General features: G+C 36.5%; 2 non-coding genes and 1 pseudogene across 2 annotated transcripts; all 3 read right to left on the bottom strand.

Annotated features, from left to right (window-relative positions):
• Positions 1–119: 119 nt before the first annotated feature.
• LOC120285737 lies at positions 120–3,806 on the bottom strand (annotated as a pseudogene).
• Positions 3,807–4,200: 394 nt separating this feature from the next.
• Positions 4,201–4,379, bottom strand: LOC120285717. Its single transcript, XR_005544937.1, has one exon. It is a non-coding gene; the product is annotated as a 5.8S ribosomal RNA (ribosomal RNA).
• Positions 4,380–5,068: 689 nt separating this feature from the next.
• Positions 5,069–7,063, bottom strand: LOC120285732. Its single transcript, XR_005544952.1, has one exon. It is a non-coding gene; the product is annotated as a small subunit ribosomal RNA (ribosomal RNA).
• Positions 7,064–8,019: the final 956 nt, after the last annotated feature.

The following is an 8,019-nucleotide window of genomic DNA, read 5'->3' as shown; positions in this document are numbered from 1 at the left end:
TCAGGTGATCGAAGATCCTCCTAATTTACTATGTTACAAATTACATTGGCATCACATCCATTGTCGTTTAAAAATAAATTATAAACTTTAAATGGTTTAGAAGCCATACAATGCAAATTGCCCTTATTTATCATTGCAGTCCAGCACGGATACGACCTTAGAGGCGTTCAGGCATAATCCAACGGACGTAGCGTCATACCACTGTTCGCTCGAACAAGTATTGTGCCATTGGTCCGTACCTGCGGTTCCTCTCGTACTACGCAGGAATGCTGTCGCAACAACGTTTTGTCATTAGTAGGGTAAAACTAACCTGTCTCACGACGGTCTAAACCCAGCTCACGTTCCCTTGCATGGGTGAACAATCCAACGCTTGGTGAATTTTGCTTCACAATGATAGGAAGAGCCGACATCGAAGGATCAAAAAGCGACGTCGCTATGAACGCTTGGCCGCCACAAGCCAGTTATCCCTATGGTAACTTTTCTGACACCTCTTGTTAAAAACTCTTTAAACCAAAAGGATCGATAGGCCGAGCTTTTGCTGTCCCTGTGTGTACTGAACACCGAGATCAAGTCAGCATTTGCCCTTTTGCTCTATGTGTGGTTTCTGTCCGCACTGAGCTGGCCTTGGGACACCTCCGTTATTATTTGAGAGATGTACCGCCCCAGTCAAACTCCCTACCTGGCAATGTCCTTGAATTGGATCATACCTGAGTAATTGGAGTTATACCAAATTTTCAAATCAAAAATACATAAATGCATCGTTTTATTAAAGAATTTGTTTGCGATTATATAACAAACTCGTGATACTTTGATCAAGAAGCTTGCATCAAAACCCAATACCATAAGATATAATAAATATATCCGTATAATGGCTAGGAAATGATACACGTTCCATTTAATCAAGTAAGTAAGGAAACAATAAGAGTAGTGGTATTTCATTGACGATACCAAACCGAGGTCTAATATCTCCCACTTATTCTACACCTCTTATGTCTCCTTACACTGCCAGATTAGAGTCAAGCTCAAAAGGGTCTTCTTTCCCCGCTAATTATTCCAAGCCCGTTCCCTTGGCTGTGGTTTCGCTAGATAGTAGATAGGGACAGTAGGAATCTCGTTAATCCATTCATGCGCGTCACTAATTAGATGACGAGGCATTTGGCTACCTTAAGAGAGTCATAGTTACTCCCGCCGTTGACCCGCGCTTACTTGAATTTCTTCACTTTGACATTCAGAGCACTGGGCAGAAATCACATTGTGTCAACACCCGCTAGGGCCATCACAATGCTTTGTTTTAATTAGACAGTCGGATTCCCCAAGTCCGTGCCAGTTCTGAATTGATTGTTAATTGATAATCGTTATAATTGATAAGAACTAATTGGTTTAACCCAAATAGTATTCTTAAAAATTTTAGCAAGAAAGTTCCACAATTGGCTACGTAACTAAACTATCCGGGGAACAAGTAACTAACATAAATGCTAGAAACTCTATTTACCCAGAACGAGCACATAAACCATGTTATTGTTTCCCAATCAAGCCCGACTATCTCAATCTTCAGAGCCAATCCTTATCCCGAAGTTACGGATCTAATTTGCCGACTTCCCTTACCTACATTATTCTATCGACTAGAGACTCTTCACCTTGGAGACCAGCTGCGGATATTGGTACGGCCTGTTGAGAAGTTTGCGTGTCCCCACCATAAATTTTCAAGGTCCGAGGAGAAAATATCGACACAACAGTATATGTCATGCTCTTCTAGCCCATCTACCATATCTCTCTGCGAAAGACTTCCATGGTAGTACGGCTATAAAACAGAAAAGAAAACTCTTCCGATATCTCTCGACGGCTTCTTTATGGTCGTTCCTGTTGCCAGGATGAGCACGAGGCCCATATTTAATAACAAACGGATACTCAACAGGTTACGGAATTGGAACCGTATTCCCTTTCGTTCAAAATTATTCAAGTGTATTATATTCGCTTTGTTTATATAGTTAGGCATTTTTGTTTTACTTGAAAATTTTCGGCTTTCGCCTTGAACTTAGGACCGACTAACTCGTGATCAACCACTGTTCACACGAAACCCTTCTCCACTTCAGTCCTCCAAGGTCTCATTCGATTATTTGCTACTACCACCAAGATCTGTACCAATGGCAGCTCCATGCAGGCTTACGCCAAACACTTCTACGCATACCATTGTACCTTCCTACTCACTAAAGTTTCAAAATTTATATCACAAGTAATATAAATCATCTACTTTAGCGGTAATGTATAGGTATACAACTTAAGCGCCATCCATTTTAAGGGCTAGTTGCTTCGGCAGGTGAGTTGTTACACACTCCTTAGCGGATTTCGACTTCCATGATCACCGTCCTGCTGTTTTAAGCAACCAACGCCTTTCATGGTATCTGCATGAGTTGTTAATTTGGGCACCGTAACATTACGTTTGGTTCATCCCACAGCGCCAGTTCTGCTTACCAAAAGTGGCCCACTGGGCACATTATATCATAACCTTGAACTTCATATCAAGAAAGTTAAGGTTCTTACCCATTTAAAGTTTGAGAATAGGTTAAGATCGTTTCGACCCTAAGGCCTCTAATCATTCGCTTTACCAGATAAGATTATTTTATATAATATTAAAATGCACCAGCTATCCTGAGGGAAACTTCGGAAGGAACCAGCTACTAGATGGTTCGATTGGTCTTTCGCCCCTATACTCAATTCTGACAATCGATTTGCACGTCAGAACTGTTTCGGTCTTCCATCAGGGTTTCCCCTGACTTCAACCTGATCAAGTATAGTTCACCATCTTTCGGGTCACAGCATATATGCTCAAGGTACGTTCCAGTTAGAGGCATAAATAATATAAATATACATTATACATAACTATATAGAACGCCCCGGGATTGTGTTAATTAGCTATAAATAGCTAAAAAACTAATCCCATTATTAGTCAAGTTAATTACGCTATTAGGTTTACATCCCAATAACTTGCACATATGTTAGACTCCTTGGTCCGTGTTTCAAGACGGGTCCCGAAGGTATCCTGAATCTTTCGCATTGTTAATCATACAAGAGCATATAATAAACACAAAAATCAATGATAATTATGCCATTATATAATTCCGAAAAATTAACGCTCTGTAATAATATAAATCTATCAGCACTTTATCAAATTAATAACATTTATTCTGTGTTAAAATGCAAGCAATTTAATTGGAATAAACTATAAGTTATATTTTATGATAAATTTGGGATATGCTAATAGATTACAATGTCCTTATATGGAAAAAATGCACATTATTCTTAATAATATTATTTAAATATTACAATTTTAATGATGAATTTTCCATAACGGATATTCAGGTTCATCGGGCTTAACCTCTAAGCAGTTTCACGTACTGTTTAACTCTCTATTCAGAGTTCTTTTCAACTTTCCCTCACGGTACTTGTTTACTATCGGTCTCATGGTTATATTTAGTTTTAGATGGAGTTTACCACCCACTTAGTGCTGCACTATCAAGCAACACGACTCTTTGGAAACATCATCTAGTAATCATTAACGTTATACGGGCCTGGCACCCTCTATGGGTAAATGGCCTCATTTAAGAAGGACTTAAATCATTAATTTCTCATACTAGAATATTGACGCTCCATACACTGCATCTCACATTTGCCATATAGACAAAGTGACTTAGTGCTGAACTGTTTTCTTTTCGCTCGCCGCTACTAAGAAAATCCTTGTTAGTTTCTTTTCCTCCCCTAATTAATATGCTTAAATTCAGGGGGTAGTCCCATATGAGTTGAGGTTGTATATATAACTATATTTTGCCATAAATTCTTTATATATAAATGATAAAACAATCAATTAAATTCGTTATAAATAGTTCCAATAGTTCTTGTAAGCAAAGTTATTTTTTATCCATTTAACGAACCAACGAAGAATAATAACATAACCAAGTTTTTTTTTTTTCGAATCATTAATAAGAGACAATTCTAGATGAAAAATATTTCAATTTTTTATGCTAGACATTTCTCAGTATTATTTGATTGAAAAAGAAAATATTTCTCTTCGTTTTTCACATTCAAATGTGAGATAATGTTTTTCATTTCTTTTTTAATATTATGAATAAAATCATTATTTAATCCAATAATATACCATATGCTTATAAAAAATTTATAAACAACTTAATTAGCATAGTCTTACAACCCTCAACCATATGTAGTCCAAGCAGCACTATAAAATTAATTAAAGTACATAACAGCATGGACTGCGATATGCGTTCAAAATGTCGATGTTCATGTGTCCTGCAGTTCACACGATGACGCACAGTTTGCTGCGTTCTTCATCGACCCATGAGCCGAGTGATCCACCGCTTAGAGTTTTATAATTCATTTTTATATAATGTCAATATTGTTTTTATTGAAAGAAATTAAAAATACACCATTTTACTGGCATATATCAATTCCTTCAATAAATTTATTTTTATACCTAAAATAAATGTTGCGAAATGTCTTAGTTTCATATAAGCATTATGTATCATAATAATCTGGTTATGGTTTGCTATTTTGGGTGACACATACTGCAAAATTTATATAAAACATTAACCTGATGGATGACAGGTACAAACATTGTATATTTTAGGTTGTTGCATTAGCCAACGTATGCTCATAACATAGATGAACAATACATATTCGCAACGCGTGTATATTATGGTCCATATACACACAAACTTATTTCGATTACCACATTCAAAATTATTTTAATTTTAATTCGACTTCCACTTTCGAATTTAGTTTAGTTTCTTCGATTTCCATTTTCGAGAATTTGTTTTTATAGGAAACGCCGTTGTTGTAGTAAGTACTGCCACAAATACGCACAACAACATTAATAATGTTAAAGTCTTTTTATGAGGTTGCCAAGCCCCACATATAAATAAAATAAAAGCCATCTACATTTTATTTTCACTTTAACTTTTGATTCCGTAGAATCATTTTGTAATATTTTTATTTTGGTAAATTGTATTTATTTGTATTATAACAAATGTTTATTAACGGTAAGGATATTATACAATAATGATCCTTCCGCAGGTTCACCTACGGAAACCTTGTTACGACTTTTACTTCCTCTAAATAATCAAGTTCGGTCAACTTTTGCGAAACAACCGTAACACGCAAGGCGTCACAGTGATCACGTCCGGAGACCTCACTAAATAATTCAATCGGTAGTAGCGACGGGCGGTGTGTACAAAGGGCAGGGACGTAATCAATGCGAGTTAATGACTCACACTTACTGGGAATTCCAAGTTCATGTGAACAGTTTCAGTTCACAATCCCAAGCATGAAAGTGGTTCAGCGGTTTACCCGGACCTCTCGGTCTAGGAAATACACGTTGATACTTTCATTGTAGCGCGCGTGCAGCCCAGGACATCTAAGGGCATCACAGACCTGTTATTGCTCAATCTCATTATTGCTAGACGCAATTTGTCCATTTAAGAAGCTAGTGTCCTTATAATGGGACAAACCAACAGGTACGGCTCCACTTACATAAACACATTCAAACACAATAAACATTTTACTGCCACCATGAATGAAGGCTACATAAGCTTCAGCACCATAATCCTGAAGATATCTATTTAATATATTTGAGTCTCGTTCGTTATCGGAATTAACCAGACAAATCACTCCACGAACTAAGAACGGCCATGCACCACCACCCATAGATTCGAGAAAGAGCTATCAATCTGTCTTACACACTTATGTTCGGACCTGGTAAGTTTTCCCGTGTTGAGTCAAATTAAGCCGCAGGCTCCACTCCTGGTGGTGCCCTTCCGTCAATTCCTTTAAGTTTCAGCTTTGCAACCATACTTCCCCCGGAGCCCAAAAGCTTTGGTTTCCCGGGAAGCGACTGAGAGAGCCATAAAAGTAGCTACACCCAATTGCTAGCTGGCATCGTTTATGGTTAGAACTAGGGCGGTATCTGATCGCCTTCGAACCTCTAACTTTCGTTCTTGATTAATGAAAACATCTTTGGCAAATGCTTTCGCTTAAGTTAGTCTTACGACGGTCCAAGAATTTCACCTCTCGCGTCGTAATACTAATGCCCCCAAACTGCTTCTATTAATCATTACCTCTTGATCTGAAAACCAATGAAAGCAGAACAGAGGTCTTATTTCATTATCCCATGCACAGAATATTCAGGCATTTGAAGCCTGCTTTAAGCACTCTAATTTGTTCAAAGTAATAGTACCGGCCCACAATAACACTCGTTTAAGAGCACTAGTGCAGGTTTTTAAATAGGAGGAACATATGAAAAAATACAAGTATTTAATCACATATAAGAACTCCACCGGTAATACGCTTACATACATAAAGGTATAGTACTAACCACAATTGTAAGTTGTACTACCCGTATGAAGCACAAGTTCAACTACGAACGTTTTAACCGCAACAACTTTAATATACGCTATTGGAGCTGGAATTACCGCGGCTGCTGGCACCAGACTTGCCCTCCAATTGGTCCTTGTTAAAGGATTTAAAGTGTACTCATTCCAATTACAGGGCCTCGGATATGAGTCCTGTATTGTTATTTTTCGTCACTACCTCCCCGAGCTGGGAGTGGGTAATTTACGCGCCTGCTGCCTTCCTTAGATGTGGTAGCCGTTTCTCAGGCTCCCTCTCCGGAATCGAACCCTGATTCCCCGTTACCCGTTGCAACCATGGTAGTCCTAGATACTACCATCAAAAGTTGATAGGGCAGACATTTGAAAGATCTGTCGTCGGTACAAGACCATACGATCTGCATGTTATCTAGAGTTCAACCAATATAACGATCTTGCGATCGCTTGGTTTTAGCCTAATAAAAGCACATGTCCCATAAGGTTCATGTTTTAATTGCATGTATTAGCTCTAGAATTACCACAGTTATCCAAGTAACTGTTAACGATCTAAGGAACCATAACTGATATAATGAGCCTTTTGCGGTTTCACTTTTAATTCGTGTGTACTTAGACATGCATGGCTTAATCTTTGAGACAAGCATATAACTACTGGCAGGATCAACCAGAATAATGTTTTTCCTTCATATTCCATTCATATTTTTTGAATCGAAATAAGCAATATAATAGATATATGGATTTTTCACTTTATATAATTCCATGATTTTTATTATATTGAATAAAATTCAATATTTCGCCTTTGGGTAAAATTTTAAATATATATTTATAAGTAAAATATCCATTCGATTACGGCCATTTTTATATAGCATTCGTAATCCATAATTTCATTTTTAATTTATACTTGTTTTACCAATATAACAAGAATTTCATATAATTATTGTAATATATATGTTTCTATAATTATATCTTTTTATATATACATATTTCATTATAAAATATCATTTTATTTCCAACATACATAATTATTGTATCCACACATGTACAATTTTTGTTTAACCAATATAAATATTAAGTTAAATCATTTGCATTTTGAAGATAAATTTAAAATTTATCTCTTTTCATATATCTCTCTGGTAATATATAACATAAAACCAAGCGCATATGATAATATTTCCACATTTAATATATAATTTTATATTTCTTTCATAAGAATCCATATTTGTATTATACCGTAACGATATAATAATCCAACTATACGGCAGGTAATAAATAAATATTTGCCTGCCTCCAAAAATTAACGATAATATATGGAAACGATTTGTTATTCTATATATAATAGAAACTTGACTTTTGTTTCAACGATATTATCTAAAAAGCGTATATTCCTATTATCCGCGGAGCCAAGTCCCGTGTTCTATAGAACTGAGAAACAAATTTGTACGGATAATAATATACTTTATTGTATGTAACCAATATAAACATAATCCGAAATAAATATTTCGAATAATGCGGGAGGTCGGCAACCACTGCCTACCTATAGTAGTTTTTGAACCCGCTGTCGTCAAAGCGGGTATTTTCAATTCCGTTTGCCACCCAACATACGGGCTATTCTCTTATATATTAAGAG

This window comes from Drosophila simulans, unplaced genomic scaffold (genome assembly GCF_016746395.2).
Source record: "Drosophila simulans strain w501 unplaced genomic scaffold, Prin_Dsim_3.1 Segkk94_quiver_pilon, whole genome shotgun sequence".
Classification (NCBI taxonomy): domain Eukaryota; kingdom Metazoa; phylum Arthropoda; class Insecta; order Diptera; family Drosophilidae; genus Drosophila; species Drosophila simulans.
This window is presented reverse-complemented; position numbering and strand designations above follow the sequence as displayed.